We start from the raw sequence: 24,796 nt of genomic DNA, 5'->3' as shown, positions 1-24,796 counted from the left end.
GGAACCCCACGCAAGCAAATTGACTTTTTGAAGATCATTTTTACCGACTCCCAAAAGGGGGTAACTGGAGGGTCTACCTTACGAATTTGTTCTCAGAATCAAATAGAACCATGTCTGTATCATGTTTAGCACAGGCCTGAGCACATAGCAGCGGTAAGAACAGGGGGAGAGAAAAGAAGGCAGGTTTTCCTGAGGTTCTTCTCCCATGGTATCTGGGTTTGTGTAAATGTTTCCTCCGAAAGCACAATTTCCCGAAGTTCGTCCTATTTAATACGCGTCCCAGGGCCTATGCCTCGGCGCGTAGTGACTGTCCTGTCTGGCAGGGCCTCTAAGAGCGGGAGGAGGGATGAGGACTGGGTGCCCATGGGTGAGCCAGGGAAAGCAGCCAGGAGACGGGGAGTGAGGGAAGCAGAACAGGGCAGGGAAGAAACTAAGTGCAGATTCAGCCTGACCGCACGGCGTTGGCCTCACCCGCAGGCAGAGGGGGCTGGTCTTTCACCCTGGGACAGTCGTCGGTTACTGGCCGTGGGCTGACCACATCAAGGGCGAGGAGCTGTCTCCGAGACGCATGGCTCCTGTTGTGCCGAGGGCAACTCTGAGCATGAACTTGGCTGGGAGCTGTTAGCCGTAGACCCAAAACAGCCGGAGAAGGTGTTCTGCCCGTCCGGCGGGGATCTGGAGGGACACTGACGGCCTTGCACGCAGTGCCCAGTTACGGCAGGTTACGTAACAGCCTGTGTGTTCTGAGGTCATGCTCCAAGCCACCCACGAGACATAGCTGGCTTATAGAAAAAGGGAGAAGGGCCGAGCCAGGGTGACTAAGCCACCATCTGTCACTCCAAGGATACGTTGTTTAGCTTAGAAGTTGGACCCAGGGATGGTGAGGTCTTGATGGTGATGTTCTCGTTCTGCAGGAGCAGGAAGCAGCTCCTCTCCCAGCGACCTGTGGCATTTCCTTTGCCCGGAGGAGTGAGTGCTGTCGTGCTGATGACTCAACACGGTGCTTGGCACAGTAGCTCTAATGTCACAATTAACTAGTGGGAGTTTGGCAGCTGGTGGGAGTGGGGTCAAATTCTAGCTCTGCCACTCGAGCCACGTGACCCTGAGCCAATTACCTAGCATTACTAAACCTCGGTTTCCTCATCCATAAAATGGGGATAACAATATTTCCTAACTCATAGGGCTTTTGTGAGGATTTGAGTTAATGTTTTTTTTTTTAACGTCTATTTTTTTTTTTTTTTTTGAGAGAGAGAGAGACAGAGACAGAGTGCGAGGGGGGAGGGGCAGAGAGAGAGGGAGACACAGAATCCGAAGCAGGCGCCAGTCTCCGAGCCGTCAGCCCAGAGCCCGACGCGGGGCTCGAACCCACGGACGGGGAGATCGTGCCCTGAGCCGAGGTCGGCCGCTTCACCGACTGAGCCACCCAGGCGGCCCGAGTTAATGTTTTTAAGAAACTTAGTACGGTGCCTGGCACCTAATTACTGTTTAACACACGGTAATTTTTTTTGCTTTTTCACTTTGTTGCGGTGGTGTTTTTGTTTGTTTTGTTTTGGGGTTTATTTTATTTTGAGAAACGGCATTGTCTGGTGCACCGTCTCTCGATTGTATTACTTTGGATTTTTGCCATATCTGTTACCACCTGTACTATTATGTATTTCGTGTACATTAACTGACTCTAAAAAAAGAGAAAAGAACCCTTAGACACTATCCACTTGCAAATGAGACCAGTGGAATAATGGTTCAGGTGAACCAGTGCCCGGCACATGGCAGGCAGGCTATAAACAAGTACTCCTATCACCATTGACGTTGACATTGAGGGGCTGCTAGGTTCGTATTTTTTTCTTGATGTTTATTTATTTTTGGGGGGGGGGAGGGGCAGAGAGAGAGCGAGACAGAGAATCCCAGGCAGGTTCCGCGCTGTCAGTGCTGTCAGGGTCCGAGCCTACAAACTGTGAGATCATGACCTGAGCTGAAATCAAGAGTCAGACGCTCAACCTACTGAGCCACCCAGGCGCCTCTAGTTTTCCGTTCCACCGGAGAACCTGCGTTGACCCATTTCATGCCTTCCTTTTAGAATCAACTCTTGGGAAACCCTTCAGAACCAACTCTTTCCCTCCACGGAGTGAGGTCACATCTTTGCTCCTGCATAAGCTCACTGATGTGTTCTCACACTGGCTTGCTTGGCTAGGAATTTTATGCATAATATCAGGGTGGTTTTTTTTTTTTTTCCTTTTAAATATCTTGGGCTCTGACAGATTACAAGGAAGTGGTTACTCAGAGGGGAGTGCTCACGACTGATTACAGGGAGCAGTGGAAATCCCCCTTCCTTGCCTAAAATAACTGGGACTGGAACACGACAATATGAGCTTTGTCCAGGCTTGAAACAATATCCTTTCCAAGTGAATTTTGTACGGAAATACTTACCAATCTACAGTGGTAGTTCTCACTGACAGGCTAGAAAAAGGTTAGTCATTCCGTGTTCCGAAGCTAAAAGGGCCATTGTTAGTGACGATGAGTCCCAGATGAGTGGAATTTAAGTAGGTGGACACGGGAATATTGGATTCACCAGGCTTCTCCCTGCCCCTTATCCCATTTGATTTCTCTACTATCACACAAGCCTAATTCCAGAAATAGACGTGCTCTCCGTTTATTCAATTACTTTCATTGCAAGTCCGTTCGTGACAACCTTTCCCTGGACACTCCCGGGCAGATTCTGGGGAAGTGAGAGGAGGAAATGCCCAGGTTTTTATGGCACAGCAGAGTTCAGAGTGGCTGAGTCAGGACGAATGTCTGTGAGTTCAAATTCCACAGCAATTTTTAGTCGCATGTCTTGAGCTGGGTCAGAAGGCCTATAACCAGAATGAGGGCAGGTGTCCAGCCTGCATCTGACTCAGGATGGAAAGATGTGGGATTTGGTTTGGATGACTATCCTAACACTGAAATGCTATTCTGACTCTTGCAGACTTAAAAAAGAAAGAAAGAAAGAGAGAAAAAAAAAGACCGGGCAGGATCTCGAGAAATCTTTCCCTCTCTGTTTTTTGAAAGTTTTATTTGTTATCGTTTACAAAAATTCATGTAAGGGGAAGAGGAAGGGGGGGGAGGAACAAAAATGGGAACCCATAAATAAACTTCTTTTTCTTTTTTGGGTTCCAAGAAAATTGTTATTGTTGGTCATATTAGCCAGTGTTAAGATTTTTCTCAAGGCCTGAGCTCCTGGCCTGTGATTTATGAAGGTAGAGCACCCGTGTCAGGGAAGATTTCCTTGTAAAGAAAGAAGGGCAGGGTGAAAGGTCCTTTTGACTCACTGTTCTTGGCTGAGGACTCTATCTGTCCACACTCTCAACACAGCTCAGGGAGGGTCCCCCTCCCAGTAGCTGGGATGGTGGGGGGAGGAGGGGTGGGGGGGGTGTCTAGGACACGGATTTGGTCCTTCTACCAAATGAGGCCCCGTGCTGGGGGGCCGGGGGGTGCTTCAGAGTTCACTCAAGCCTTTTCTCTTTTTTCCTTCTCCTCTCATAATTTCTTACCAATGCACAGGAGTTAGGTCGTTATGCACATTGAATTTACAGGACTCCAACTCTGCATCCCAAGCTCGGCCAGGGGTAGTAACAGGAGAGGGAGAAAAACACAAAGGTTCGTGCTGAGGGTGCTTTGCGGATTCTCTCCAAGAGCCTGCGTGGGAGGCCTGCCTGCTCTTTCCTTAGCGGTGGGGGGCGGGGGGAGCCCTCTTGCTTCTTAGTGTGTAAACACGGTTTACCAACTCATTTTTTCCCCCTTAAACCTTGGCACCTAAATGTAAGCCAACGATTGCACCCTGTATTCAAAGTAATAGCCACCTCTGTATTCCAGAGTGATCTAACATGAATGTTGAGGGAAACCTGGAGAATTATCACGGCAGCCTGGTTTGTAATAGTTGAAACAACTGAATACACATAAGGTGGCCAACTAAGAGAGAATGTATTCTGGGTTGGGTATGTACCCAAGACTAGTCAGTGGAATTCTTACCTGGGACTTTCGTTAGGGCTATTGGGAAAACTCTGTGTGTGTGTGTGTGTGTGCGCGTGTGTGTGTGTTTCCCTTGGACTCATGATCCGTGAGGATCATCTCAGCCCGAAGCTACAGATGACTGCTTTGCTACAGTCACATGGAAAGAGTATACCTGAGAATATTGCCAACATACAGGAAAAAAGAGCCAAGAAATGGAGAATGACGTATTCCTGCTAACTGCATTTACACCCGGATCCAGCTATGCCTGATGTCAACCATAAATTTGGATGCTTCGGTTACATAAGATGATAATTCCCTTTTTAATTCTAAAACCAGATCGTGTTATGTTGCTGTCACTTGCAACTAGAGTAGTCTTGGCTATTAAATCATCCTTTTGCTGATGCGAACTCCAAATCGATAGGTAAATACCGACCGGGGTTAATGACCAAACTTTGCAAGAGAGAAGATCCACTCATCCAAGAATCAAGTGCTTACTCTCGTCTATGCTCAAGGTTAGACTTTTAATTTAAATAATTGGTCTGCTGCAATTGCAGATGAGTTTTCCAAGGGGAAGTGAAAAGGTTTTCTAATTGCTGTTGAAGAGCCACTTATGGACTAAGTCAGGATCAGTCAATGCTATTGAATGTTGGTATCTGTGATGAGTTCCAAGCATTTCTTTAATAATTAGGTTCTTTATTTTGAGAGAGAGAGAGAGAGAGAGAGCGAGCGAGGAATGGAGGTGCAGAGAGAAGGAGAAAGAGAGAATCCCAAGCAGGCTCTACACCATCAGCATAGACACTGACGCGGGGCTCGAACTCACAAACCATGAAATCAGGTGTCCAACACTCAACCAGCTAAGCCACCCAGGTGCTCTTAATAATTAGTTTTGACCGAGGGATACAGGAGTACTGATGCATAGGGGCACTTGTACCCCAATGTTTATAGCAGCACTCTCAACAATAGCCAAATTATGGAAAGAGCCTAAATGTCCATCAACTGATGAATGGATAAAGAAACTGTGGTTTATATACACAATGGAGTACTATGTGGCAATGAGAAAGAATGAAATATGGCCTTTTGTAGCAACGTGGATGGAACTGGAGAATGTTATGCTAAGTGAAATAAGTCATACAGAGAAGGACAGATTCCATATGTTTTCACTCCTATGTGGATCCTGAGAAACTTAACAGAAGACCATGGGGGAGGGGAAGGAAAAAAAATGGTTAGAGAGGGAGGGAGCCAAAACATAAGAGACTCCTAAAAACTGAGAACAAACTGAGGGTTGATGGGGGGTGGGAGGGAGGGGTGGGTGGGTGAGGGGCTCTGAGGAGGGCACCTGTTGGGATGAGCACTGGGTGTTGTATGGAAATCAATTTGACAATAAATTTCATAATAAAAAAATAATAATTAGTTTTGATACAGAAGTGCAAACTCACCCGTTGAGTCACTGGTTGGCTAATAGTTCTTCCCCACCCCCTCCCTTTGAGATGGCTACTGACTTATATTTTAAGTTTATGACCAATGCATACTCCCAGATATCTGTCCTTAATGAGCCTCAGGGTAATGCTCTGGCACGTGGGATGCTGCCCCGTAATCCTGTGGCTTGGGTCTAACCAGGTACCCATTTCCCATGGCTGCCCACTGAGTGAGCGGTGATTTCGCCATCATAAGCCTTTGACTTGTTTTTCTCGTAGAGATAGCGCTCCGTGCCAAGTCATCGACAGAACAGCACGCAACCAGGGACAGAGCTGAGCTGTCTAGAAATGCAAAAGGAAAGTTTTGTAAGCTGGTTGCATAACCATTACCTCCTGTTAGAGCTTGTGCCTGAGAAGACTGTCTTCCTTGCTCAGTCTCCCAGAGAGCTGTGTGCTCCCAGGGGGTGAGTAGGATGGGGATCTATCTCGCAGAATGTGGACACTAAACAGGGACCGGGCCCAGGACCACACAGAAGCTGGGAGAGGCCCACGTCATACCTAATCAGTGAGGCTTCTGGCATCCCAAGATATAAAAGTGAAGAATCACCAAAAATTACAGAATTTTTTCAGCGTTTACATTGAACGAAATAAGAGCTTGAACACACACAAATTACCGGTCACTGTAATGATATAGTGCTTCGCAGAGGGTCATAAGATTTATAAGACGTATTACCTTAAAATGAAATACAGGCAGCGTGATCTATGGAGGAGACTTCTTCCCTGGAAGGCCTGCAGTCTTCTTAGAGATGGCGTCAGAAGGTCAACACGAGGCTTAGGCCACATGCCCCCAGACCCCTCCCTACCAGTGCCACTAAGTGACATTAAAATGAATTTAAAAATGATTAAATTGTGTCTTGGGTCTCTTACTTTCTTAGACCTGGAAGTGAAGGGCATTATACAGTAGCAGAACCATTAGTTGACGGGGACCCAAAGGAATTGAATGCTTGCCCTCTGGCTTTGCCCCAACCAGCTGTGTGACCTCGGGGAAGTCGTTCAACCTCTCTGGATTTCCCTATCTATACAAATGCAAGTGTTGGAGGATGACCTTGCAAGTTCCTTCTAAGACTTTTTATGATTATATCAGGTCCCTGCGAACAGTCTAGGTCCTAGCCATACAGTGGTGGGGGGGAAATAAAGCTAAAACTACCCCACATAGATCCAAGTCCCTGCTTAAAGGGAGCTTCCATACGATGTGGGGTTGGGGTGGTGGGTGAGGATAGGGATGTGGGAGTTGTGTGTGTATATGCGTGTGTGTTGAGAGTCAGCAAAAATGACAACGGTACGATGCCAGGGAGAGTGCCCGGAAGAACAGAGCACTGAATGGAGAGACAGAGTGTCGGGGAAGGTCTCTCCGGAAAGAGGACCATTAGTGCTTATTAACTGATGTGATATTGTTTTAGCAAGACACTGATAAAGGATGTGCAAAGAAGTGATTGGAGGACTCAGTGGGCAGAAGGGCGACTGAAGGATCCAATGGATACAGGAAATGACTCCCTGACAGGTCAAGAATAGAACAGAGAAGAGGAAGGAGAGAACAGTGACATCAGACCTGGGTTCTTGTAAGCTCTTCTGAGCACGTCATCAGGCAGGTGTGGATTGGAATCTTGACTCTAATTGGATTGGATCCTGACCTCCAGTGATCCCTACCCTCCTCATCTCCGAGCGGTTGCGGGGGGGGGGGGGGGGGCGGGGGCGGGAACCAGAAGCCCTGCCTTGAGGGATATGGAATGGAATAATGTCTCCAAAAAAGGTTAGCACAGAGCCACGCACTTACTAAATGCCTAACCTGTAATTAGCACAGTGCTGGCTAATATTTACTGAGCGTCAACCATGTCGTGCTTACTGAGTGTTACTTCCTCCCCCCTCCTCCAGACAATCCTAGGAGGCAGACACTATTCTGATCCTATTTTATGGAGGAGGAGGCTGAGATAAGGCACTAAGCCAAGGCATGAATGTTAGTCATCATTATTTGTCCTCCGGCAACATTGGTGGAGGTTATGGTGACCCAACAGCTCAACAGGAATGTCAGCATAGACAGGCCACAGTTGCTGAGGCCGGCACTTTTTAGGTGGTGGAAAGTGAAGAAATACCATCCTCGATAAAAGCGCATTTTTGTTTTCATCCGACATGCAATGTATTTTATCGAGGTATAATTTACCTACAACACAACTGACCAAGGTTGTCTTCTTTAGAATTCTGCCAAATGGATACCGCCATGCAACCATGACTACAACGATGACAATTACTGATTTGCGTTTTGTCTCTAGAGTTTTGCCTTTTCTAGAATTTCATATACACAGAATCCATGCACTATTTTCCCTGAACATGTCTTTGGGATTCACCCACGTTCCTGAAGCATATTAGTAATTCCTTCCCTTATGTTGCTCCTGGGTAGCGCCTCGGAATGGGATTGTTGGGTCGTATGCTAAATGTTTCACTTTATAAGAGACTCTAAATTGTTTGGCCAAGTGGCTGTGCCATGTCGCATCCTCACCAGCATTGTACAACAGTTGCAATTGCTCCCCATCCTTGCCAGCAGCTGACATTCTCAATTTTTAAAACTTCAGCCATTCTAGTGGGTCTGTGGTAATAGCTCATCGTGGTTTTAATGGGCATTTCCCTAACAGCTGATGATACTGAGCGTCTGTGTGTCTTTATTTGTTATTCTTTTTTGCTTTTGAGAGAGAGAGAGTGCGCCAGTGCAGGAGAGAGGCAGAGGGAGACGGAGGTGGGAGGGGAGAGAGAAGAGAGAGAGAGAGAGAGAGAGAGAGAGAGAGAGAGAATCTTAAGCAGGCTCCATGCTCATCATGGAGCCTGACACGGGACTCGATTCCACGGTCCTGGGGGATTATGACCTGAGTCAAAATCAAGAGTCAGAAGCTTAACTGACAGAGCCATCCAGGTGCCCCATTATTTGATATCCTTATTATCTCCTTTCGTGAAGTGTCTGTTTAAATATTTTTCCTATTTAAAAAAAAATATTTGTCTTCTTATTGTGTCCTATAGATTTCTCTATATATTCCTGACACGAGTCTTCCATCAGAGATATGCTTTGCAAATATTTTCGCAATTTTTGACTTGGCTTGCTCATCTCCTTCCTTTCTTGCTTCCTTCCTTCCTTCCTTCCTTCTTTCCTTGTTCTGTTCCTTCCTTCCTTGCATTCTTCCTTCCTTCCTTCCTTCCTCCCTTCCTTCCTTTTTCCTTCCTTCTTTCCTTCCTTCCCTCCCTTTCCCCTTCCTTCCTTCCTTCCTTCCTTCCTTCGTTCCTTTTCTCCTTCCTTCCCTCCCTCTTTCTTTCTTTCTTTCTTTCTTTCTTTCGGCTCCATGAGTTCAGCTTGGAGCTTGAACTCATGACCCTGCGATCAAGACTTACATGCCCTACGGACTGAGCCTGCCTGGAACCCCTGCTTGTTCATCTTCTTAACAGTGTCTTTTGAAAATCACGCATTTTTAATTTTATGAGATCTAATTTATCCATTTTCTCCTTTATATGAATGATTGTGTATCTTAAGAAATATGTGCCTGACTCAAAGTCACAAAGATTTTTGGCCTGCCTTCTTCTAGGAGTTTTACAAGTTTATCTAGGTCTGTTAGCTCTATGGCCCATTTCAAATTAGTATTTCCTGTATACTGTGAGGAAATGGCCAAGGTTCATGATTTTTGCGTATGGATATCTGATTGTTCTAGCATCATTTGTGGAAAAGATGACCATTTTCCCATTATTTAACTTGGCACCTTTTTTTTTTTTAATTAATTTTTTTTTTTTAACGTTTATTTATTTTGAGACAGAGACAGAGCATGAACGGGGGAGGGGCAGAGAGAGGGAGACACAGAACCGGAAGCAGGCTCCAGGCTCTGAGCCATCAGCCCAGAGCCCCATGCGGGGCTCGAACTCACGGAACGTGAGATCGTGACCTGAGCCGAAGTCGGTCACCCAACCGACTGAGCCACTCAGGCACCCCAACTTGGCACCTTTTTATAAAATCAACTGATCATATTTGTGTGGGTATATTTCTAGATGTTCCATTGATCTCCCTCTCTATTGATCCTCACAGCAATGAGGTGTTGTCTTGGTTACCGTGGTTTGTAGGAAGTCTTGAACTCCAGTAGCTGAAATCTTCTAGTTTTATTTTTTTTCCCCAACATTCATTTATGGAGCACCAACTCCACATGCAGTCCCATTCGTTTGCTCACCGACTCATTCAAGAAATATTTCTGGAGCACTGATTGGGTTCCAGGCTTGGATTTACATGCGGGGGCACAGTGGTGATAAAATATATATAAATTCCTTGCTCTCATGAAGTTTACAATCTATTGGGGGTTGGGGGGTGGGGAGTTGGAATGATAAACAGAAATATATACATTTCATTTGTCAAACTCATATATATATATAATATATATTCATACATATCAGTCAAATACACATACAGTGCATGTGAGTGTGATCAGATAGTAACCAGTGCCATGAACAAAAATAAAGCAAGGAAAGGAGGGAAGCAGTGAGGGAGAGGCTCTCTAAGGACGAGAGCTGGACATCACCCCACAGCAGCAAGAGCTTGAGCCACACAACACATGCTCCTCAGTGCAGAAGGGAAAGAAGTACCCAGAGCCTGAACAGCCAGGGAAACATTCCGAGGAGGTTTCTGCACTATATTTGTTTAGCAGAAACAATCCAAGTTATAAAAAAATTCCACATAGTGGTCATTTCTATGAAAAAAATAAGTAGAATGAGCCGGATGGCGGTTGAGTTGAGACTTAAATGAGCAGCTGCAGGCAGTTATGTGAAGCACCGGACGAGAGCTTTTCAAGAGAGAGAGAACAGCAGGTACAAAGGCCCTGAGGTAAGTACGAGCTTGGTGTGTCCAAGAACCAGAAAGCAGACTACTATCAGTCTTGGAGATGAAATCCAACAGATAAACAAAGACCGAATGCCCGCAGGGTTTTGTGAGCCAGGGTAAAAGTTTCGACTCCAACCTAAGGGGCCACGGACACCTTTGGGAAGCTTTAGGGATGGGAGTGGCAAGCCTGATTTCTGTTTTTAAAAGGTTGTGTGTGCTTCAGTGTGACTTGGTGGCTTTTTTTTTTTTTTTGTAAATTTCGTAAGTCCTGGGAACCCGTTGGGGTGTGGCTGTGCCATCTGGCAGCTTCCTGGAAACCCCCTAATCTGGGAGAATTTATGAAAATGTTCAAGGATTGATGGACTTCACATTGTGACTGTTGAATTGCCTTGGGTGCCAACAGGAACTCTTCCTTTTATTGGAATGAGGAATGAATTTTGATATGTGGTCGGTGTGCGTGCGTGTGTGCATGTGTGTGTGTGCACACGTGTGTGTTTGTGTGTGTGTGTTTGGAATCCTTAGTCTTGATGAGTCACGAGGTATATTTCCACATTTTAACTAAATGAACATTCTGTTTACTGTTCATAGACCTTCTCTGTCCGAAGCTTTTAACACGTTTTGCTTGATTGTCTGAGTGCCCTCTCTTTCTCTCTCTCCACACACACACCCCAATAATTTTTTTCTGAACGACTTGTGGTTGTTATATCCATCATGGCCCTTGACTCCGAAAGACTCCAAGTTCATTTTGGCTAAGAATAGGACAGTCTCTTACCCCTCCCCTCCCCCGGGAGGGTTAACTTCGCACGTTTATACTGAGGTACCTCTTTGATCTAATTTATCATCCATATTCCGATTTCATCTGTTAACCCAATGCTGTTATTTATGGGATTCTCCCCTCTAGTACAGGTATAGTCCAGACGAAGGATTTGCATTTAATTTGTATTTAATCTAATTTAATTTTAGCCTTCTTTCACGCAGAACATTCCCACAGCTTTTCTTTGTCTTTTGTGATATTAGCATTTTTGAAGAATGTGGTCCTGCCTCTGTCCCTACCCCCGTTATCATAAAGTGGTCCTCATTTTGTGTTTGTCTAATGTTCCCTCACAACCAGGTATGGACTATGCATTCTTGGCCTCAATTCGGGGCACAGAGGATGTCATTTTCCGCTCCGTTTATCACCTCCGGAGGCATACGATGTTTCTCTCTCTGTCATTCGCGATGTTAAATACCCCCAACCTTTCGTCCAACATTTGTGGACGACATGAAGTGGAAAGAGAGGAAGAAAGTTGAAAAAAAAAAAAAAAAAGAGGAAACATGTGACTCAGCATTAAGTTCCTGAGTCATCGTGTTGCTGATTTAACCACCCGAAGCAAGGTTTTGTATAATCACAAGGGGTGAACACCTGCGTGCCCACACACCCGAACACACTCACACACACACACACCCCTGCATGCCCAGACCTAAGCTAAGTTCCACTTTGCCTTTTTTTTTTAATTAAAAAAAGTTGTTTTTAATGTTTGTTTATTTTTGAGAGAGTGTGAGCGGGGGAGGGGCAGAGAGCGAGAAAGACACAGAATCCGAAGCAGGCTCCAGGCTCCGAGCTGTCAGCGCAGAACCCGACGTGGGGCTCGAACTCCCAAGCCGTGACATTGTGACCTGAGCCAAAGGGGACGCTTAACCCACTGAGCCACCCAGATGCCCCACCTTTTTTTTTTTTTTTTAAGCTGACCAACAAAATTCTGCGTCAGCACGTGGAGCATTGGAAGAAACAATCTGGAGAGATTTTAAAATTCTGAACTAAGGCTTCACATCATTATTACTTCCTAATTCTTTGGGCTTTAAAGGATTTGGTGCTATGGTTAGGACGTTTGTGGGTACCAGTCAAGCATATGCATTAGCTTAAAGCAGTGGTTTTCAGCCCTGGCAGTGCATTAGATTCTCCTGGGGGCATTTACCATCCACTGCTGCTTGGACCCAGCCCCGGGTCAACTGAATCGGAGTCTCTCTGAGGGTGGGGCACCGGAATGGAAGAATTTTATTTTTTTAATTTTTTTTTAACATTTATTTATTTTTGAAACAGAGAAAGACAGAGCATGAACGGGGGAGGGGCAGAGAGAGGGAGACACAGAATCCAAAACAGGATCCAGGCTCCGAGCTGCCAGCACAGAGCCCGACGTGGGGCTGGAACTCACGGACCGCGAGATCATGACCTGAGCCGAAGTCGGCCGCTTAACCGACTGAGCCACCCAGGCGTCCCGGGATGGAAGAATTTTAAAAGCTCTGTGGGAATCTTCAGCATCCTGTCAAGGTGAAGAACCACCAGCTTATGGGTGCAATTCCAGAGCTTCTGTGATCCCGTCTTTAACTTTTGGTTAATGACTAAAGTGTATCGAGCATTTACTGCTCGTCGTGGGCATTCATGGATTTGGTTTCCACGGCATCCGTTTTCTTTCTACTGGTGAAGGTGAAAAAGCTCCCTGGCTTTTTTTCTCTGGCTAACTACATCCCTGCTTACCGATTGTGTGGTTGATGACCCTGATTCTTGACTTCAGGAATGGCCAGTTGATTCTTAGGCTTGACGAGTGGATTGATTCACAAATGGTGTAAGTTCATCTGATGAGGCTTGAGCCAAGCCTTTTGCTGGAATTACGGGCAAAGAGGTGTTTTAGTTCCGGTGGGGCTGGTAAACCAGGTGAACCAGGGACTGCTCCAGAAAGAGAACCTATCCAAGAGCAAAGTCAACGTAGAAGAAAGCAGGAAAAGAAACAACCTCAGTGGATATATGGCTCAGACCCCAGGCTTGGATCTAGCCACGCCTGAAGCTATCAGTCCTAGTTCTTTAAGTCATATGAGCCAATGAGTTCCCATTTTGCTTAAGCCAGTTGAAGGTTTAAGAAGCAGGTAAGAAAATCTCAGCCATAAAGACCTGACAACTTGACCTGAGGTTGAGTTATCAGAGGCAGGAAAGCCTTATAGAGGGAGAGTTCAAGCCAGAACTGTGGGATGTCACGGTCATTGTGACGGCTCCAGCTTCCTCCTCAGTGGGGCAGAGGGCAGGTTGATGGGGCTGGCCACACAGTGCTCCCTCCAGATTCAACTACCTAGCCTGCCATGGCCCTGGGCACTGGGTGGTTGTTGATGCCATTTTTAGAAGCCTGTGTAAAAATCGAGAAGACATCTGGGAAGGTTGCAGGAGCAGGAGATGTGGATGTTTCTGGAATGAAAACCGCCTCCTTTGGCCATTGCTACATCTGCTTTGTTTGGGTCATGTGTGCACGGACACCGGCAAGAAGTTTGGGCTCTTATTGGTAAGGCCGTTTTCTATGCTCTGTCTCCCCTACCCCTCTCCCATCCCCCAATTCAGGCAGAAGCCAGCCCTCCATCATCTTTGTCCCCATCACATGGTGTACGCCCTCCAACCTCACCCTCACCGGCCTGGCCTGCTGTGCCACTAGGACATCAGGTGACGCAGAATCTAAGAGCTGATGGCAGCCTGGGCCCTTACAATTTGCAAAGCCATCTGGGAGGCCCTCACGTGCCCGTGGGTCCTCTCCCCAGCCCCGGTGAAGTTCAAAAGAAAACGGTATTAAACCATAAAATGGAAAGATAGTTTTTGAAATGACACACAAAATTACCTGCGACGATTATTTTCTTTTGAGACAGACGCTTTTTTTCTTTCTTGGGGAGGTGAACGCCTTCTTTGCCAGTGCCTCAATAGCTGCCAGGTGAGAAACCCCACGCTGACTTGTCCAGCCAGCATGGCTAACACACCGGCCACCTAGTCCGCTCCCCAGCCCCAGAGGCAGGTCCTACTCAGTGATTCCTGTTTGAAGAAGTGGAGATTCTCTTGATCTTCTGTCTTTCTAACTGCATCCATCCACCCGTCCATTTATCATCTATCTATCTATCTATCATCTATAATAACTATCCATCTATCTTTGTCTCTTACTCCTGACTTTGAACTTACCCGGGTCTGTTATGTTTTTTGTGGTTACCTTATTCATCCTCCATCAGGATACTCCGGGAAGTGAAAGGAGGCCCAGGTGGCACTTGGGCACATGCTGGCGATGCCTCGGCATCCCGGGATGTGTGGTGGGGGTAGGGGTACTCCCCCAGTCTTCCTCCCCCCGCCCCCTGCCCTCGGCTCATCCCCAAGGCTCTGAAAGGTGTGTCGAGCGTGTTTTACCAACAGTCTCCGAAGGGGTGGTAAAGAAAGCTTGTGTAGTTCCTTCAGTCGGAGAGAAACTGAGTCACAAAGCGATGACTTACAAAATCGCAGAAAGGAGGTCACAGGTGAGGTGGGGCCAAATCGCTCACACAGGACCCCTCTGTGCAAGTGACAAAGCTCCCTCCGGCCAGCATCCGTGGGCAGGAATGGAGCTCCCGGCCTCCTGGAGCGAGCTTGTCACAAAGAAATAATAAAACAATAATAGCTGGGGTTCACTGAACCCACGCCATATGCCTTCGCTAGGCCTTCTACACGCATGGGCTTATTTGTTCCTTAAGGAAAGTGTGGTTATTCCGGAAAAGGAAATGAAGGTGCCACACATACTGGGGACTTGTCTCTTCCCCAAAAGGTATAATGGAGTGATACTAGGTGTTTGCCATTTGGACACCCCTTCAAAAAGGTTTTTGAAAATCTCCGGAAGGGCAGCAGACACTCATTCAGAAAGGAGCTTTTGGACCTCAGAAACATGTTCAGTGTGCCCAAACAGGCAAGACGAAATAACCCCGACTGGCAACTTGTCTCAGCACCTCACCCCTTAGATACATAAAAACAAATCACCAACTATGCTCAGGAATGAGTTAGCAGCGCTGAGGAGCTGAGAGCAGGAATCAAGTCAGCTTGGGCTTTGGCCCCCTTCTGTAGGGGCAGGGACTGTGGTGGAGGGGGAGGAGGGGGAGGGGGAGGAGGGGGAGGAGGAGGAAGGGGAGGAGGAGGAAGGGAGGAGGGGGAGAGGGAGGAGGAGGTGAGGAGGGAGAGGAAGGGGAGGAGGAGAAAGGGGAGGAGGGAGAGGAAAGGGAGGAGGGTGAGGAAGGGGAGGAGGGGGAGGAGGGAGAGGAAAGGGGAGGAGGAGGAGGAAGGGGAGGAGGGGGAGGAGGAGGGGAGGAGGGAGAGGAAGGGGGAGGAGGGGGAGGAGGAGGGGAGGAGGGAGAGGAAGGGGAGGAGGAGGAGAAGGGGAGGAGGAGGAGGAAGGCGAGGAGGAGGAGGAAGGGGAGGAGGGGGAGGAGGAGGGGAGGAGGGGGAGGAGGAGGGGAGGAGGGGGAGGAAGGGGAGGAGGGGGAGGAGGAGGGGAGGAGGGAGAGGAAGGGGAGGAGGGGGAGGAGGAGGGGAGGAGGGAGAGGAAGGGGAGGAGGAGGAGAAGGGGAGGAGGAGGAGGAAGGCGAGGAGGAGGAGGAAGGGGAGGAGGGGGAGGAGGAGGGGAGGAGGGGGAGGAAGGGGAGGAGGGGGAGGAGGAGGGGAGGAGGGAGAGGAAGGGGAGGAGGGGGAGGAGGAGGGGAGGAGGGAGAGGAAGGGGAGGAGGAGGAGAAGTGGAGGAGGAGGAGGAAGGCGAGGAGGAGGAGGAAGGGGAGGAGGGGGAGGAGGAGGGGAGGAGGGGGAGGAAGGGGAGGAGGGGGAGGAGGAGGGGAGGAGGGAGAGGAAGGGGAGGAGGGGGAGGAGGAGGGGAGGAGGGAGAGGAAGGGGAGGAGGAGGAGAAGTGGAGGAGGAGGAGGAAGGCGAGGAGGAGGAGGAAGGGGAGGAGGGGGAGGAGGAGGGGAGGAGGGGGAGGAAGGGGAGGAGGGGGAGGAGGAGGGGAGGAGGGAGAGGAAGGGGAGGAGGGGGAGGAGGAGGGGAGGAGGGAGAGGAAGGGGAGGAGGAGGAAGGGGAGGAGGAGGAGGAAGGGGAGGAGGGGGAGGAGGAGGGAGAGGAAGGGGAGGAAGGGGAGGAGGGGGAGGAGGAGGGGAGGAGGGAGAGGAAGGGGAGGAGGAGGAGGAAGGGGAGGAGGAGGAGGAAGGGGAGGAGGGGGAGGAGGAGGGGAGGAGGGAGAGGAAGGGGAGGAGGGGGCGGAGGAGGGGAAGGGGAGGAAGGAGAGGAAGAGGAGGAGGAGGAAGGGGAGGAGGGAGAGGAAGGGGAGGAGGGGGAGGCAGAGGAGGGGGAGGAGGAGGGAGGAGGGAGAGGAAGGGGAGGAGGAGGAGAAAGAGGAGGAAGGGGAGTAGGAGGGAGAGGAAGGGGAGGAGGAGGAGGAAGAGGAGGGAGGGAGGGGAGGAGGGAGGGGAGGAGGGAGAGGGGGAGGAGGAGGAAGGGGAGGAGGGGGAGGGGAGGAAGAGGGGAGGAGGGAGAGGGGGAGGGAGACAGAGAAAGAAAGAGAGAGAAGGAACAGAGACTGAGAGAGAGAAAGAGAGAGAAAGGGTGAGACAGACGGACCGACATGGGGTTTGGCTGACGGCGTGGAGAGGGGCAGCCGAGCCAGCTGTGTGACAGTCCACCTCTGGTCCCTGCAGCCACCGCTTTGCAGTTACCACCATTTTGTTGCCTGGCAGGTGTCTGAGATGCAAGGCAGCGTCCAGAGCCCCGCAGAGAGCAAGGCCATGGTCAGAGATGCCTCTGGGGGGGGGGGGGGGGGGCGGCCCCTCAGCAAGCAGTCCAGGCCTGTCCCGCAGGGCGGCACAAATCGTATCAGAGTTTGGACCCCCCCTCTGAAGAGTTCTGCAAAATGGTGTCTGTCGTGTTGACAGTGGTGGCGACTGCGTCCCCAGCAGAGTGTCCTGGTGCGTGCGGTTCCCTAACGAGCTGGCCGCCCGCCCGAACAGCTCTTATCTCCCTGTTTTGATGACATATCCTTAAGATGACCTATATTAGCTGGCACCTCGGATGGCCGCTCACAAAAAAAAAGTATCACTGGAAGGAAAAAAAAAAAAAATCCCTAATGATTGTGTAAATATTCTTAGCCCGGAACATTAAGCGCCGATGCCCTCTGCTGGGCGAGGCGGGCAGGGGCGCGGGTCGGCGGGCTGGTGGCCCTGCACAGAGCTGAGGGGGCTCTGAGGGAGAGCAGCGGGAGGCCTGCCTCCTACTAGGCACGGGGGCCAATCTGAGCTCCTTCAGGCACGGGAGATCAGACACAAACCTGAAACTTCTTACAAGTACGTCCCTCACTTGGAGACATTTCTGACCATCTCTTCCCCTGCATTTGTGTCCCCGGTTACTAATACTGGCGGATCGGACAGGTGGGAGAGAATCAGGAGGAAAAGGCAGGGGCTGACGCAGGCAACTTTTTTCATCAAGAGAGAGGGTTCTGGGTCTCAACAAAAGCCCTGGCAGGGATGGTGGCCAAGTTCATTTTCATCGTTCAGTTGTCTTTCCCAACCAGCACACTTCGGGCTCGACAGAGGGTGCTATTAATGATGATACCGCGTCAACAGGTGTAATCCAGGAGTGTTCGAGGCAAGTCAGGTGATCAGTCCAGCACTGTCCAAAAAGAACTTTCCACAACAATGAAAACGCTCTAGGTTTGTGCTGTTGGGTATGGTAGCCACTGGCCACGTGTGGCTATTGAGCGTCAGAGATGTGGCCAGTGCAACTGAGAAGCTGCATTCGCAGCTTCCCTTCATTTTTGTTCATCTAAATTTAAATGCAAATCATTGCACGTGGCTAGTGGCTACGTATCAGGGGGTGGAGCGCTGGTCTGATTCTTCATAGGCAGATACCCTGGATGTCAGCAGGTTCTCAGGACTTGCTGAGAGAGGTCCTCAAAAAGAACTTGTTGAATAAATGAAAACTCCATAATCAGTCATTTGTGATTGTTGGAGTTATCCTGAATTCTTTTAAGGAGAAAAAGATTACAGAAAAATCCAGAATGTCAGTGGGAGTGTATTCAAGTTGAGTCAGTAAGAACTTGCTGAACAAATGGGAACTCAACCATCAGAAGTCACCGCGCTCTCTCTCCACGGTGGTGGAAATTCAGACCCCTTCTTGGAGTCTCCAGGAACTTCGAGAAACACAGCTTCTCTGGGGAGAAGCCGAGAGCCCAGCGACCGCTTTCCTGCGAAACTTCATGGTGGCGTTGGGATCCATGGTTGGAAAGGTTGTTCGTCACTTGCTTCCAGTGCCTTCCCGGTAGTGTCTCAAAAGCCAGCAAAGTTGCTGCCTGCTCAGAAAAGACCTCTTTCATGTGGGATTTTCACCAGTAACTTAAAAAATGTCTCCAATCGTCTCCTGGTGTTATAGATTTGGAAAGAGGCATTTTTGTTTCTAATTATAAATGCCTGGGTGATGTCATTCAGTCCCCAAGCCCCCAGTGGGGCCGTGCTGAATAGAGAAAGACAATATGCTAACAAGTTATCTGGAGGTGTCAGAAAGAAATAATGAAAAACAGTACAGTTTGGGGAAATGTTTTCCAGCCTGCTTTCTGGTTTTAGCAACTGCACTGGAAAAGATAAGATACACATGGCTTTTATAAGGAGGCCGCGGGATCTCCAGGGGACGTGAGGCAAGAGAAAAGAATCAGGCCGAAAACATGCAATCATCACATATTCACTGAGAAACAGATTCCAGCACAGCAAAGGGAGCTCTTCAGGGAAGGGCTCCTGTGTGGACCGTTGGGGCAAAGATTCAATGGGCTCCGGGAGAACTTGACTTCAGCTTGATGGTATTTGAATAATCTGCCAGAGAGAAAAACAGATATGGCACGCACTGTCACATTTAGCGTTGAAACTCTCGGTTTGACTGAGTAATGTTCGGCCATGCCCAGGGGTCAGGCCTACACTCACTCAGAAACAAGTGGGGAATTGAAGCAATTATTCAGATATCCACAGACACAGCTACTGGCCAGTGCTGTATCCCCGATTTAGCCGGAAACAGTAACACCATTATAAGCTGTTTGCGAGTTGTGGAGCTATCTTGAATGTATTAAGGAAAGGAGATTACAGAAAAATCCAGAATGTCAGTGGGAGTGCGTCCAAGTTGAGTCATACGGACTTGGAGTGGGAAATTGAGGGCCTCCTACCACCGAAAGGAACATCTTGCTTTCAGCCAAAATGGAAATAGAGACCGGGGTTTAAGTTTTTCAGATGGGTCGGTTCTCCACGGTCGCCGTTTATTAAAGGCACACTTGATAAATTTCACGTTGTGTTGCATCTGGGCCCGAAGACAGAAAGGGGTACAAAGCACATTGGAAGTTTTGAGATACTATGAATAGAGTAATCTTGTGTAAGTTTATCCCTGAAGGGGAACCTTCCCATGATTCTCGGTAGGCCAGCCAGTGGGGAAAATTGCCCTCCCCGCACACACCTCGTTCAAAATAGCTTTGCATAGAATCTAGTTTGCCCGCCTGTAAGAGAAAAACCTAACACCAGCAGCTTAAATAAGATTTATTTTATTTAAATAAGATTTATTTTCCCCATTCAGTATGCAGCCCAGAGGTAGGCGGCTGCTGATGTTGGTGTTGTATGGATTTTAAGACCAAATTTGTTGGGGTTTTGTTTTTTTTCATGGTCGCATGGCTTTTCAGGCAGCAGAAAAGAGAATATGTGAGTCTTCACCTCCCCCACCCTTCACCTCCCCCCTCCCCCCCGCCCCCCCCCCGCCCCCCCCGGCCCCCCCGCCCCCCCGTCCCCCCCCCCCCCGCCACCTTTAAGGAGCTTTCTGGGGGCCGCCTGGGTGGCTTAGTCAGTTGAATGTCTGACTTCGGCTCAGGTCATGACCTCGAGGCTCGTGAGTTCGAGTTCAAGCCCTGCGTCAGGCTCTGTGCTGACAGAGCAGAGCCTGCTTCAGATCCTCTGTCCCCATTTCCCTCTGACCCCCCCCCCCACTTATGCTTTCCCCAAAATAAATACTTTAAAAAAAAAGGAGTTTTTTGTGAAGGCCACCCCATGGCTTATGGCATCTCACGGGCCAGAGTCGTGTTAAGCGGCCAAGTCCAGCTGCAAAAGAGGCTGCGAAATGTAGTTTTTAAAGCTGATGTTTTTAAAGCCTCCTTCCAACACCCCCATTAAAGTTGATATTCTATTAGTAACAAAGAAGGGAGACTGTCTGTGGGGTAGGCTTTCAGTAGACTTCATCACTTCAAAAAAATCTTAAAACAAAACGGATAAAAAAATGTTTTTGGGGTGCCTGGGTGGCTCGGTCGGTTAAGCATCTGACTTTGGCTCAGGTCATGATCTCACAGTTTGTGAGTTCGAGCCCTGCATCAGGCTCTGTGCTGACAGCCCCGAGCCTGGAACCTGCTTTGAGTTCTGTGTCTCCCATAACCCTAACTCCATAGCTTTTTTTTTTTTTTTTTTTAAGTTTACTTATTTATTTTGAGAGAGAGAGAGGTGGGGGAGGGGCAGAGAGAGAGAGAAGGGAGACAATCCCGAGCAGGCTCCACGCTGTCAGCTCAGAGATCCACATAGGGTTCGAACTCACCAACCGTGAGATCGTGACCTGAGCCGAAAGCAAGAGTTGGATGCTTAACTGAGTGAGCCACCCAGGAGCCCCAGTAACTCAATAGCCTTTATAAACGACTTTTATTTATAACCAATTACCATGTAGTAAAATAATGGCCATGCATATTATTAAATATGTATAGCAACAAAGGAAGCGAGTTAGCAAAGCATTAGTGCTTGTGTTTGTGGGCATGTTCTCCGTGAGGGCAAAGCAGCATTCTTACCACATGATCTCCTGCACACTTCCCCTGGGGGTAAATGAATTAGGTGCCACTTTGTCCATCAGCAGCTCAGTCTCCTCCTATTAGAATCCGAGGCTGAGCAAGGATACTCCTGAGAACTGGCTAAAGAGCTTCAGTAGGAGTTTCTTAAACCTGAAACACACCGTCTAGGGCAAGTTCAACTTCATTAGTGATTTGAAGAGAGATTTATTGAGCTAAAGGGAAGCCCTCTCTGAACAGAGTGTGTCTGTCTTGATTTAAGTAACTCGAACAGCCACGGCATTGAGCGGTGGTTAGGTTCAGGTCTGAAACAATTTCTTTGTGAGTCCGCCATTATTAGCGGTGGGAAAAAGAAAGGGGGTGAAGGATCGGGCTGAGAGGTGAGGCTGGGGGTGGGCAGAGGGGCCAGATGTGCTGGGACTGATGTGCCCATTAACAGTCGAGTTTTAGCCTGTGGCTCAGGGGTCGTAAACTCCTTCAGGGCAAGACAGTACCATGGGTACGGGAGGCTGGCCAGGGGAAGGAGAAAGATAAGAGAGCAAATCTGTCCCCATGGTGACAGTCACTACTGGGCTCCGGCCAATTGCTTCCATGGGAGACAGCAGACCCAGTACTGCTAGCCAGTTAGATCTTTCAGGAAAAGCCCAATATCTGAATGTTTATATTAAATCAGATTTGATAGCGTCGGGTCACATTTCATAATGCTGGGGCAAGTGTGGACCGAATGTGACCACAGTGGGCAACTTTGCTTTAGGGGCAATATGGTCTCAGCAGGGTTGTCTGAGCAGAGAAGCAACACAGATACTTCTCCTCCTCTCTCTCTCCATTAGCCATGGGGAGAACGTTCCAGAATGCAGAAGAGGGTACTACAAAGACAGGGGCAGGGAGGGATCCACTGAAGGCAGGAGAGTCAGACAATATGCTCTAGTCACAGCCGGAATGCGATTTGGCGAGTGTTGGGATCAATGCAAATGGCAGTGAGGGTAGAGGGGTAGGCTAAATTCTGGAACAATTTCTCAGGCCCAGCATCAGAGCATTTAGTGACTGAGTGGATAAGGGACAAGCCCCAGATAGGAAAGGGGGGAGTTGAGGAACAGAGTGATTTTGCTTGAAGCAGAAGTTGCAGTCTGGCATTTTGGCAGAAGAATATGCCCCAGAGGTATGTTCTGTGGGCCATGCAGGATTAAAATTTCCTTTGTATTAATGTCCAGTTCTTGGGGCTCCTGAGTGGCTCAGTTGGCTGAGCATTCGACTCGATTTCGGCTCAGGTCATGATCCCACAGTTGGGGAGATCAAGCCCCACGTCAGGCTCTGCGCTAACAGTGCAGAACCTGCTTGGGATTCTCTGTCTCTCCCTCTGCCTCTTCCCCACTCGCACTCTCTTTCCCTCTCTCAAAATAAATAAGCTTTAAAAAAAAAACCATGAACATTTACATACAAATCTAGATTTCTGACTCCCTTTGAAAAAAATCTGAGAGTATTAGACATAGATTCCAATAACGCAACAACAGCCGGCACTGGGCAGGGGTTGGGGCTGGTGGGGGGCACGGCGTGGGCTCCCCTGGTGCTAATTTTACCCACCTGGCTCCTCTAAGTATCTGAGTCTGTGACCCCTGAGGGAGCCGGTCGTGCAAACCATAGGAATATACGAGGTCAGCCCAGCAGAGCAAGAAGTGAAGTGTTCCAGGCCACAGGCACATTTCAGGACAGAGTAGGGAACACTGCAAAGGGCTTTAGAAACCATAGACCGGAAGGGTGAGGACGCACTGGGAAGGCGAAGTAAGGCAAGAAATAGAAGCTGCATGTGAGTGCACAGTGCTATGGAGGAGCCTGTGGCAGAAGGCTTGAAACAGGCTGTTGGTGAAAGGCGTGCTGCCATCTTGGATTGGTGATTGGTCAATGCCCAGTAGTGTTGAAAGGGAAAGGGGCACACCCAATGGCCTGGGGCTCTAATTCTCTGTATCTGCCACAGGAACCCCAAATTGTTGCACAAGTGCAAGGAGAGAGAGACAGGGTGGAATGTTCTTCGTTTCCTTGTTGTTTGTTACAGAACCAGAAGCAACCTCAATGTCCATCAGCACAGTTACAGGTAAATAAACCACAGTCCGTGGTACCTCTGAGGTTGGGGGTAAGTGCTTAAAAGGAATTTTCCATCACCTTTAAGCTGTTAGTTATTTTAACCAGACAAATGCGTTTCTGTATCAGTCATGCCATTAAAAGGTAACTGAGAGCACAGGACAATGCGTGTGGCGTTTTGCAAGGACTGTTTCTGTAGAGCAGAAGGAGTGGAGAGGAGATCACAACGTCTTGAGGAGTAAACAGGAGGTAAAGGGACAGAAACCGAAGCTGGGAGAATGAGGGAAAGAGGACTAGAAGGCTACAGAAAGACTCAGGTCAGGGAAAGAAGCAAGGGAAAGTTCTTTGTTGGTTCACTTTAAAAAATTTTTTTTGATGCTTTTATTTATTTTTGAGAGAGAGAAAGAGACAGAGCGCCATCAGGGGAGGGGCACAGAGAGAGGGAGACACAGAATCCGAAGCGGGCTCCAGGCTCTGAGCCGTCAGCACAGAGCCCGACGCGGAACTCGAACCCATGCACCTCGAGATCATGACCTGAGGCGAAGTCGGATGCCTAACCGACTGAGCCACCCAGGCACCCCTTTGTTGATTCACTTTTAATGGGGGTGACCGAAAAAGCCCAATAAAAGGACATTTTGACTTCTCCTGACAGGGCATTACCACTACAGTAGAGCATGGGGTTTACTCCTGACCCAAGCTCACACCTAGAATTTAGTTCCTGACTCTTCTGATGTAGAAAAGTCTAGAAGAATTTTGATGGGAAATTAAAATGGTTTCATTGGTGGGATAGGACCACAATACCTGTATGAAGACGAAATATTCATTTGGGGGCAGTGTTGTTTAAAATAGAACACAGAGGAACATCCATTTGATTAAATGTTAGAATAATGAGCGGGGCAGATTAAAAATCGGGGTTTCCAGGTTTTCAAATTTTAAAACAGAGTGAAATGCTAGTAATACAATGTTTGACTTTTCAAATGCATGCTGCAAAACTTCCTGTGTGGTGGAGTCTAGTTGCACTCACAAAAATGAGGAGAGGCGTAAGGAGAAAAGGAAGGAAAGCATTCAATTGTCAACGATGCTTTGCTCTGGGTGATGGAGAAGTTGGTGACTTTACTTTTCCTGCATTTCTGTTGATGGGACAGTTTTCTATTGAAAACATTGCTGCTTTCATCATTCCCCAAAGGAACTGTTTTTAAAACTGTAGTTTGAAAATCATTTATGAGGGAAGACAGCCAAGGAAGGATTCCTGTTTGGCAAGGAATCAGGCAGGCTGGCCCTCAGCAGCCTTTTGGAGACTTTTTTTCCCCCCTTTTACCCAAATGTCAAATGTCAGGCTTCCACACAGTGTGACAGAACCTAAAACGATCAACTTCCCCAATGCCGGGCGACAAATGTCAACTCCTCCCCGCTCCCAACCAAAGGCCTGTTGTGTGTTCTTAACCCTCAAAGAGAAAACACAGAACTCAGTGGGCTGGGATATGAGCTGGCAAGAGAGGGCTGACCCTGAACGAGTAATGTGACATATAAAGAGAAGAAGGTCGCTCCTCGCCCTCCTCCTGAAGCCCCTCCTTTCCCCCAACATGGCAGGAAGCAACGCAGCCTCATGATTAAGCCTGTGAACTCTGCCTTCGAACACACCCGTATGGAATCCCTGCTCTCGCTGAACAGCTCTGGGGCTTCTGGTAAATTCTGTGACTTCTTTGCACTTCCGTTTTCTCCTGTGTAGAGAGGAGATGAAGAGTCCCCTCTTCACTGGGTTCCTTTGAAGACGAACTGAAATAATAAAGTGC

General features: G+C 48.5%; 1 long non-coding RNA gene across 1 annotated transcript; it reads left to right on the top strand.

Annotated features, from left to right (window-relative positions):
- The first annotated feature begins 12,595 nt into the window (after positions 1–12,595).
- Positions 12,596–24,674, top strand: LOC122236945. Its single transcript, XR_006215124.1, has 3 exons — positions 12,596–13,607; positions 22,900–23,016; positions 24,594–24,674. It is a non-coding gene; the product is annotated as an uncharacterized LOC122236945 (long non-coding RNA).
- The last annotated feature ends 122 nt before the right edge of the window (positions 24,675–24,796 follow it).

Source organism: Panthera tigris, chromosome A3 (assembly GCF_018350195.1).
Source record: "Panthera tigris isolate Pti1 chromosome A3, P.tigris_Pti1_mat1.1, whole genome shotgun sequence".
NCBI lineage: Eukaryota > Metazoa > Chordata > Mammalia > Carnivora > Felidae > Panthera > Panthera tigris.
The sequence above is the reverse complement of the archived record's forward strand: the minus strand, read 5'-3'. Positions and strand labels throughout refer to the sequence as shown.